Raw genomic sequence first — 11,217 nt, forward strand, 5'->3', positions numbered from 1 at the left:
GGTGTGTGTGTGTGTGTGTGTATGTGTGTGTGTGTGGTGTGTGTGGGTGGGGGGCATGCATGTACAATGTAAGTTTACTGATAGTGAGATATGCTACACAAACAATAAACTGTACAGCACTCCTTATTGAAAATTCATGTGTATGTATCTATATTAGTTACTGAGCTGTATCCCCAAACTCAGGCTTTGAATATTATCTTTGTCCCATTTATATAATTTAAGTTTTAGTAATGGCAATGGTTAACAAGAGGTTTACAAAAGTCCTTTAAAAAAGTAACATATGGGGGCTGGAGAGGTGGCTCAGAGGTTAAGAGCACTGGCTGCTCTTCCAGAGAACTCAGGTTCAGATCCCAGCGCCCACATGGCAGCTCACATCTGCCTGTAGCTTCTGTCCCAGGGGATCTGACATCTTCACATCATTGCACACAAAATGAAGTTAAATAGATTATTTTTTTAAAAAAAGAATTTTTAAAAAAAAAGTAGCATCTGATGTTAGAAGCTGGCTCAGGACACCAGTCTTATGTGTCATGAGGTGGGTTATAGGAGAGTAGAATTGGAAGAGAGCTAAGTCAGAGCTGTAAATCTGGGTGTGGATGGCACGAAGATTATTTACAGTCAGGATCCTGGAGGAAAATGGAGAGCTGGTATAGACAGACAAAAGGACCTTTGGGACTTCAACATTCAACATCAGGAAGAAGAAATTAGGGAAAAGAGAAGGAACCAGAAGAGGCTGAGAAATTTAGCCAGAGGGAGAACAAAACAACTCAGTGTGTTCTTATGGAGGCCAAGGCAGTAGTAACTAATTTGTTCCCGGGTGGAGAGCAAAGAACTAGTCAAATGCTGCTGATAAATCTAGGGAGATTAAGGATGAGAACTGAAAACAGCCCGTGGTGGCTGCGGTGGTGGTGGTGGTAGCAGTGGTGGCCCTGTGGCATTGCTGCACGCCTTTAATCCCAGCACTTGGGAGGCAGAGGCAAGCCGACCTCTGTGATTTCAAGGTCAGCCTGGTCTACACAGTGAGTTCCAGGACTTCAAGGGCTACGTGGAGAGACCCTGTACTGAAAAACCAAGTTCCTCCCCTGCTTACAGGGTTTATTAGTCAGATCCTAGCTAGGAGACTCCTCTGATAGAGGGTTACTTACAAAGGGACTGATTCCAAACATCTTAGGAGAAGGCAGGCATACTTCAGGGAACTTCCCAAGCTGTTACACCTCTTGACCTAAAATTGGTACAGTTACTTAACATAAAGGTGAAGGACAGCCAGACATGGGCTGACTGGTAGGGATGTACCAGGGAATTAATTTCCCAGCTTACCCTCTCCCCTCTCCAATCACTTTCGAGGCCTAAGTGAAAGGCAGGGAGCAGAGGAATTATGTCATCAATCAGTAAACTAGATAGTGTCAGTCCCAAAGAAACTCAGGATAAATGGCTAACTATGGTGCCTATTAGCATACCGGTGTCTGCTTGGCCTCACTCAATACCTGTGGCTCCTTCAGAGTTCTCACCCCACCCCAAGGGGCTTCACTTTACCTCCCCTAGATTCCTATAAAAACTTGTCATTTTGGCTACACACTCTTGGTTACCTTAGCTCTCTATTGGTCCTTATAGCCCTCTCTTCTCTCGAGCCCCTATTTCTCTCTCCTCTCATGGCTCTATTCAGTCTGGGCCCTTGCAGACGGCTCTCTCTAGTATTTAAAATAAAAACCTTCTCTTCAGCTGGGCCATGGTAGTGCACTCCTTTAATCCCAGCACTTCGGAGGCAGAGGCAGGTACATCTCTGAGTTCTAGGCCAGCCTGGTTTACAGAATGAATTCCAGGACAGCCAGGAATGTTCCATAGAGAAACCCTGTCTGAAAACCCAAACAAAAATCTCAACTTCTCAACCGTACCTTGGAGTGGTCATGTCCTCATTTTCATTCAGATAGGTAGTGAGGTAGACATACAAAGGGTATCCAGCACAAAACCTCACTCAAGAGACAACCTCTGGCCAGAATGTCCATCAGTGCTAAAACACTTGCCTGGTTCACAAGAAGCTTTGGTTCCATGACCAGCACTGCAAATAAATGCAAGGCCCAGTGTGGAGTCATATGCCTGTAATCCCAGCACCTGGGTGGTGGATGTGGGAGTTCAACGCCCATCTTGGCTAAATACTGAGTTCAATGCCAGGCTGAGTTAGGGGATGCCCTGTCTCTCTGGAACCCCACTGTGGTGGTTTGAGAAGGAAATGCCCAAGGAAGTGGCCCTTTGTTGGAAGTGTGGCTTTGTTGGAGTAATTATGGCCTTGTTGGAGGAAGTATGTCACTGTGAGGGTGGATTGAGGTTTCATATATACTGAAGCCACATCCAGTATCTCAGACCACTTTCTGTTGCCTTCACAAGGTGAAGAACTCTTAGCTACGTCTCCAGCACATGTCTGCCTACATTCAGCCATGTCCCACCATGATGACTAAACCTCTGAAACTGTAAACCGATGAAATGTTTTCCTTTATGAGAGTTGCTGTGGTCATGGTGTCTCTTCAGAGCAGTAGAAACCCTAAGACACCCACCCCAGGCCAAAAGAAGTCACATAGTAAAATTGTGTCATTTTATGCTGTCTTAGGGTTTCTACTATTACTATGAAGAGATAACATGGCAACTCTTATAAAGTAAAACATTTAATTGAGGTTGGCTTACAGCTCAGAGGTTTAGTTCTTTATCATCATGGTGGGGAAAAGGACAGCATGCAGGCAGACGTGATGGAGAGGTAGCTGAGAGTTCTACATCTTGATCCACAGGTAGCAGAAGGAGACTATGTGCCACACTGAGTATAACTTGAGCATGTGAGACCTCAAAGCCTGCTTCCATAGTGACACACTCCCTCCAACAAGGCCACACTTTCTAATAGTGCCATTCCCTATGGGGCAAGCATTTAAACACATGAGTTTATGGGGACCATTCCTATTCAACCACTACATATGCTACAGTGAGTTTGAAGCCAACTTGCGGGGGGCGGGGGGGGGCACATGAGACCCTGTCTTTAAAAACCAAAATGCATACATACATATATACCAGATTCCCTCTGAGCCTCTTTAAGTAGTCTTCTGTTCCATGCTTCCCAAGAGTGAAGCATTTAACATGTAACCCTCAGTCTTGCCTGCATCACACAGAGGTTTTAAAAAATGCTCCCATCTAGGTTTCACCCTAGACCAGTTGAGTCAGGAAGTCTAGGTGTAAGATCACAGTGTTTTTAAAATATTCCAGGAGATTGTAAGGTGCAAGCATGATTGAGACACCATCACACCTATGTGCCTGAACACTGCAGCACAGGACCCCATATAGAGGACTCAGGATGTGAAAGTTCACATTGAAGAGTGTGATATGGGGGCTGGAGAGATGGCTCAGCGGTTCAGAGCACTGGCTGTTCTTCCAGAGGTCCTGAGTTCAATTCCCAGCACCCACATGGCAACTCAATTGTCTAACTCCACCTTCACAACAATGCACATAAAGTTAAACAAATCTTTAAAAAGAGTGTGTTGATTTAGGAGCTAGGGATGTAGTGGTGGAGAGCACTTCTCTAAGAAGCACACTGGGTTCAATTCAGCACCACATATATTAGGATTTGGAATTTCATTATAGTTTTGGTGTGTATTTGGTGTATATGACACCTAGGGAATTGTTTTTCCAATGATAAGTAGCAAGCTATTTAGGTCATGGAATTAATTTAGTAGTTCATGCTATCATGGGGGAAATAACTAAGTAGAAAATATAAGGCTGGTCAGATGGTTCAGTGAGTAAAGATGCTAGTTGCCAAGCCTGACCACCCGAGTTTGACTCCAGGGATCTGCAAGGTGGAAAGAAAGGACTGATTCATACAGGTTGTCCTCTGCCATCCATCTGTGCTTGTATATTCTGCCCCCCCCCCCAAATGCTAAAAGAAAAAGGTAATTTTCAGGGTGTTTCATATAGTTGGGATTATTATACTGCTGTAAAATACCGTGAAACTAGTTTCTGGTTGTTGTTTGGTTTTGGTGTTTTTGTAGTTTCATTTAAAATGCTTGAAACCCACTGGCCTAAGACAAGAACTATGACTATGTTTTTGTCTACTCATTTTCAAAATGTGGATCATAATAGTAGCTCCTGCCTCTTGAGATTTTAATAAAGATAAAGGGAGTTAACGTATATGAAATGCTTGGTGTCTAGCAGAGAGTAAATATCAATAGTAGCTGTTAATATTGTATAATAATAAAAACATTTTCACAGAGGAGAATAAACTTTTATTTATGGTGTGGTAACTAGGGCATGATGGTTACTCTATCAGATCCACCAGATGCAGTAAATATTATAGCAATAGATAATCTTCTACAAATAAAAAGGAGTGGGTCCCATCTGGCCTTTCTTACTAGAGGCAAGTATGGTGGTGGAGGTATTGTCTTACCTTCTAACTGAAATCACTTCTATTAACATCTTCACTGCATCTGACCAGTGCCCTGCAGGCTCTCTATGCACCTGCTCTTGGGAAATTAACATAACTCTGTCTAGAAAGCCCTGTGGGGAAGCACTCAGCAGGCACAGTTATTTAAATACCTAAAGCACTTAGCACCATGCCTGGCACTCAATAAATGTGGGCCAACTTAAACTCAACTGCTGATGACTGCTGTGTGACCTTGATCAAGTCACTCCCACTCTCTGAACCAAAATCTTCTGTGTGGAAATAAGGGAAGCTGCACAGAAGGTTCAAGGTACAAACACTTCCGAGTCTCCAAATGGGGAAGCTGAGACTCAAATAGAGGAAGGGATTTGCCCAAGTTCAAACCACAAGATAACAGAACCAAGGTTGTGGCTGAAGTCTCCACTGTGCAGTTGGACACTTTCAGCAAATGGTGTGTTGCCAATCCAATTTTATAATCCCTTGGAGCAGTTAGAAACAACAAACCAAAGTTCTACCTAGCAGCAGGGATAGGTCTTGGAAAACAGAGTATGGAGTTAAAAGTAAAGGAGACAAACAACCTGGTATCAGCTATACTTGTGTGCACGTATTATGGTTTAAGTCTGAACTGTTCCCAACAGGTTCATGTTTTGAAATCTTGGTCCCAAGCTTGTGATGCTGTTTGGAGGGCCATGGAGCCTGTAGAAAGTAGGACCTGTCCCATGGAGCAGGTCATTAAAGTTAGGCTTTGTACCAGATTTCTGGCTCTGACACTAGCTTTCTCTGTTTCCTTTATTAGCTACAATGCATTGTGGACTAAAATCCTACTAAAATGGCAAGCCAAAAACCCTTTCTTCCCCAAAGTTGCTTATGTCAGGTATTGTTTGCAGTGATGAAAAAAAAAACTACTAACACAGCACACACACACACACACACACACACACACACACACACACACACAAGAATGGAAAAGAGCACACAAGTAAACACAGTAGATACTACCTCTGGGGTAAGGAGAGGAAAGGGGATGAAAGGGGAAGATTAAGTAAATAAAACAAGAGACGTTTAATAGCAAAGCTCATGAACTGTGCATGTAGATGTACACACACACACACACACACACACACACACAGAGAGAGAGAGAGAGAGAGAGAGAGAGAGAGAGAGAGAGAGAGAGAGAGATTGAGAGACAGAGAGTTTGGGGGCTGGAGTTATCTAATTCAGGGTCTGCATGTCTGCTGCAAATATGAGGCCAGCCTGGGTTACATAGTGAGTTCCATGCCAGCCTGGGCTAAAGTAAGACCCTGTCCAAAAAACACTGAAACAAAACCAGTAAAACATTTGATCATGCTACTCCTTTGTTCAAACACCCACCAGTGATGTCATCACTGACTAAATGGCCTGGGTAGTATGGGGCTGTGGTTGAGGAGACTGGGGTTGGTGGCTTGTGTATATAGCACAGTTCCACCAATTTCTGTGGGGTTGTTAAGCAAGTTAATTGAGCCTACTGTGCCTCTATTTCCTAATCTGTAAAATGGGGATAATAATAATAATAATAGCATTGTGTGGTTGATGGGTTAAATCAATGTATAATAAATTAAATATTTTGCATTGCTGGGTCAGAATAAAGTCACTATTCATGTATCTAAGGCTGTTCACAGTTTAGATTCTGTGGAACTTTCCAGTCTCATTTCCCTCCTTTGTGTTTCTGATGCCTAGTAAGCCCTGCTTCCTGTTTCCTAGTAGGCTCCCACTTGATTGAAAAATCTCATCTTCTGGGAAACCTTGCTCAGGCCCCTTGCCACAAAGGGCACACTTCTTTGCTCCCAAGTTGCCTGTGCACCTGTCATATCATGCTGCCTCGTACATCTCTAAATGTTTGTTCAACACAGTGCTTGGCAAGTGGTGGTATTCATAAATATTTTATTTAAAGCTTTGTACTGACATACAGCAGAGTTAAGATATCCTAAGCCTACATCCTAGATAAACTTTTGAAAACTGAACATACCATGTAACCTGTAGCAAGTCTTTGTACTGCCAACTCCCAAATGATGACATGAAGATTTATTTTTAATTATGAAAGCTTGGCCTTAGCTTAGGCTTTTCCCCAGCTTACTCTTATAACTTAAATTAACCCGTCTCTATTAATCTACATTCTTCCACATGTCTCAGTTACCTCTGCTCTGTACCACATAGCCAACCTCATCAGTGTCCCCCTGGCATCTCTCTGTCTCACTTCTTCCCAGAGCATTCTCTCCTGCCTAGCTATTGGCCATTCATGTCTTTATTAAACCAATCAGAAGGTGCCTTAAGCAGAGACACATCTTTACAGTGTACACAAATACTCCATAACAGTAACCTGTTCCCAGGTCTATATACAGAACATTCCCAGGACTCTGAAGCCTTCCTCATTCCATGTTCTGTTGCTGCCACTCTGAGAATGGGGATTAGTTTTACCTGCCTTTCTTCTGTTCCTCATCCATAGAATCATATAGATACACTCCTGCTTTTTTCCTCCAGCTTCTCTTGCTCATGCAATATCTCATTTACAGCATTCCATATTCTTTTTGGTAGTCGTAGATTACTCATTTTCATGCTGGGTTCATGCTGTTAAATTGCATTAATGTCCTAAATTTGTCCACTTTATTGTTTATAAACATTCAAACGTGTGTGTGTGTGTGTGTTTGTGTGTGTATACAGGTGTGTACAGGCCAGAAGTCAATCTTGGGTATTGTTCCTCGGAAGCTGTCCACCTTGTTTTTTTGAGATGGGATCTTTTATTGGCTTGCTGTATGGGTTAGGCTGGCTAGCCGGCCAGTAAGCCCCAGGGATTGGCTTGCTCTGTCTTTTCAGCGGTGGGAATATAAGTGTACATCACCATGCCTGGTATATTTTTTTTTTTTAACATGGGTTCTGGGAGTGAAATTCAGATTCCTAGGCTTGGAAGGCAAGCACTCCACTGAATGAATGAAATATCTCCTCAGCCCCCAGACAAATATTTTCTTTCTTTTCTCTGCCCCACCCCATCATGCTAGGCATTGAACCTAGGTAAGGCCTCATGCTAGGCAATCACTATACCACTGAGCTATATCCCCAGCCCTCAAATATTAAATCAATGAAAAAAAAAAAATCTGTCCATACTACTACACTGGGAATTTCTTGAGGAAACAGGAAAGGTTTTATTCATCTCTAAATTACCGGTACCTGCAGTTGGGCCTGGTTCTTGGTGGGAGCCCAGGATTTGAGGAACGAGCTGATGTAGGATCCTCCTGAGTCTTTGTAATTAAACTGGTCATTTCCCCATCCTTGGAGGGGCCCCAGCTTCAGATCCCTGGGTGATGCAGGTGAGTTGCTAGGCAACAGCATGAGGTTGGCTCTGGGGTCACAGTGGAGAGTGTGCTGTGAGGCCAGCTAGCCGGTAATTGGAAACACTTCTATTCAGCAGTCTCTTAAACTGCCTCTGCTTTCTCCTCTCCAGCCCATCCCCCATTCAGCTGCAGGAGGGATTGTTCTAAAGCAAGCACTGGATCCCAGCACTCCCCCATTCCAAAAACTCCTTTCTCTGAAGGGGGAAACCAAGGTTGAAGACTAGAGTAGTTTGTTTGAAGTCCATGTAACAAGTACAAGGTTAGAACTAGGTATGTTTGGTTTTGGAGAAGTTGAATTTGAGGTGCCCACTGAAGGAGAGATGCAAGCTGGATTCAGCTCTGGTCAAATTGTTGACCTCTTTGTCAAAGATCATGGAGTAAGTGCTTCAGCAGCAAACATTGCTTAGCAGCTAGGACACCTGAAACTCCCTGGGATAAGAAATGACCCAAGGAGCTGGAGAGATGGCTCAGCAGTTAAGAGCACTGGCTGCTCTTCCAGAGAGCAGCTCACAACTGTCTGTAACTCCAGTTCCAGGGGATCTGACACCCTCACACAGACATACCTGAATGTGGATAAAAATAAAAATAAATTGAAAAAAAAAAATGACTGAGAGGCCCTTCAAAGCCTGAGTCTCAGGGTCTGTGGTTCTAGCTGGTGGGCTTTAACTGGGAAAGCAGCAGCACCAGGCCCCCAGAGCCTATCTGCCTGGCCTCGGCGATCCCAGAAAGGCATAACAGTGGAAGTACTGGAGCCAGACTGTAAGAGCAGAGGAGCTGTGATGTTCAGAATAGAAAATCATGTTGAATAATGAGTAGGAGATGGCCAGGGAGAGAGAGACAGAGGAAACATGATCAAGTTCAAATGGATGCTGCTGTGGATTTGGGAGATGGCCCTTTAGACCTTTCTTCCTTTATTATTTAGCCAATATTTATTTTGAGAGCTTTTGTATGTGTGCAAGAATTGGTACTTGTGTTTGTGTGTATTCTGTCATTGTGTGTATTCTGTCACTGAGACATAGTCCCAGACTCCGGGTTTTGTTTGTTTTTTGGTGGTGTTAGGGGGACAATGACAGTATCTTATTCATGCAGTCCCAGCTGGCCTCAAATATAATCTTTGTGCAGCTCACCTGTGTGCCGGGATTACAGGCATGTGCAACCACACCCTTCTAGGAGATCTGATTGGACCCTGTTTACTATGTGAAACTATAGCTCTTTCAAACATTCATCCATTCACTCATTCATTTATTCTATATTTGTACACAGAATCAATCTAGATGCCCACCACAAAAGTAGATAAATAAAATGTGGTAGATACATACAGTGTGGTATAACTCAGTCATAAAAGGATGATATACTATCGTTTGCAGCAAGATGGGTGCAACTGGAAGATGTTATAGTAAGTGGTAAATCAGAAACAGAAGGACAAACACCACATGTTTCTCTTGTATGTGGATGCTTAGAAAAACAACTATGTGGATTCAGGGTGTTGGATGAGTAATGGACAGTTCTCCTCTATCCTTAAATAGGAAGAGTATTTCCCTTATCAAAAGACTAAAGAGCTTCTCCCATTAGGGACCCCAGCTTGGAGTCCACTGACTGGGTGCTGTGTGCTCAGTTCCCTTCCCATAGGACTTTTCCCATCTTATTTTATAGCTTTTGCACCATCAGTGAGTGCTGGCTTATTTACTCTTTAGCCTAAAAGCTCTAGGACAGCAAGGATCAGGAGGGATTCATAGCGCCAGAGACTCAGTGCCTGGGACAAGAGGAGCAGTTCTCATCAGTTACACGCCAAGCAGAAACAGAAAAAAATAATTAATCTGAGTAATACATTCAGGGTGAATATGGGCTAATTTCTACACAGAGACATTCAGTTTTAAAACAACAACAACAAAAAGGTCTTCTTTCCTGGTAGCCATTTTCTATTTGGAGCCAGTGACTTGATTTATGAAAAGACCTTAAAGTGCTGTTGAGCTGGGCAAAGGAAAAGTTGGGAAAGGCTTTGCTTGTCAGGGACTCAAGCCTTTCTTTCTTTATGTCAGTTTCTTTAAACAGAAAAGGATTTAAACAATCTTTTTCAATTGATTCTCTTGTAAACACTCAAAGAAAGAATGTCTATCCCACTCTGAGAGTAAAGTGGAGGTCTCCTAATTGTAAAGACATGAAATGCCTGAACTCTCTGCCTACATAGTTTGAGTAATTGGCAATAATTTCTCCCTTCCCCTCCCCCCACTGAGAGACAGCTCACATCTTAATAGAAGAAAACCAGATCACTAACCTGGGAACCTGAGTCTTGGAAGGAGTTTATTTTACCAGCACAAGGTTCCTGAGGGAATAGAAGGCAGGAAGCCTGTGTTTTCTCTCTGCTCCAGTCCACCTGGTACCTGGACTGATCACCGTGATTGGCCTCTGCTTCCCTCACTCCCTCGTGGGACACTTTGCAGCCTTCGAAATATCCAGGCAGATGTTTCCTGTGGAAAATATTCCATAGGCCCGCTCTCTGTTATATGGGTTTCTGGTAGAAAAATCAAAGGTTTCAGGCTGGACCCAGATGGAGATCCCAGGAGGGATATTGTGCTTTTAAGGGATCTGTGGTTAGATTATAAATTTCTTTCTTTTTTCTTTTTTAAAAGCAATTTCTTTGCCTTATCAGTATCTAAACCCTCCATTTCAGTAAACAGACTTTGGTGCCACCCTTTATTAATATTATGACTATTGCTGTTTGTTTGGCTTTGTGTGTATGTGTGTGTGTGTGTGTGTGTGTGTGTGTGTGTATGCGCGCGCCTGCTTGTGTACATGCATGTTCATGTGTGTTGCACATCCGTGTGTGGGTACATATGTGTGGATGGATGTGGAGGCTGGAGGTTGATGTCAGATGTCTTTCCTCTTTGCCCTCCAGCATATATATTAAGTCAAGGTCTCTTGCTGCACCCGGAGCTGGTCATTTGGCTAGTCTTGCTCCAGGGATTGATTTCCTGTTTCTGGCTACTGCTCACTAGGACTACAGGGAAGCCGCCACGCCCACCTGGATTTTATGTGGATTCTGGGGATCTGAACTCTGGTCCTCCTCGTGTTTACCGGGCAAGTGCTTTACAACTGAGCCCTCGCCCAGCCTAAAACTATAGTTTTGAAAAAGTGGTGTAACTTCTCTGAACATCAATGTCCTGTTATCATTTTGAGACCAAGTTTCATGTATTCGGGCTGGCCTAGAACTCACTACGTATCTGGGGTTGATCTTGAACTCTTACTAGTTTTAATGTATATTGGTGTTCAGCCTGCCCGATGTCTGTGAAGGTAACAAAAGAGAAGCCACAGGCTGCTTCTGGCCTCAGTCTCCACCCCGCCTGGGGCCCAGTTTAGTTTCACTTTCCCTTTCTTGGAGCTGGAAGAAACACAGTTCTTGCTGGCTGCTTGTGTGAGTGGCTGTCTTTGTTTTGTGGGACACTC

The sequence above is a fragment of the Phodopus roborovskii genome, unplaced genomic scaffold (genome assembly GCF_943737965.1).
Source record: "Phodopus roborovskii unplaced genomic scaffold, PHOROB, whole genome shotgun sequence".
NCBI lineage: Eukaryota > Metazoa > Chordata > Mammalia > Rodentia > Cricetidae > Phodopus > Phodopus roborovskii.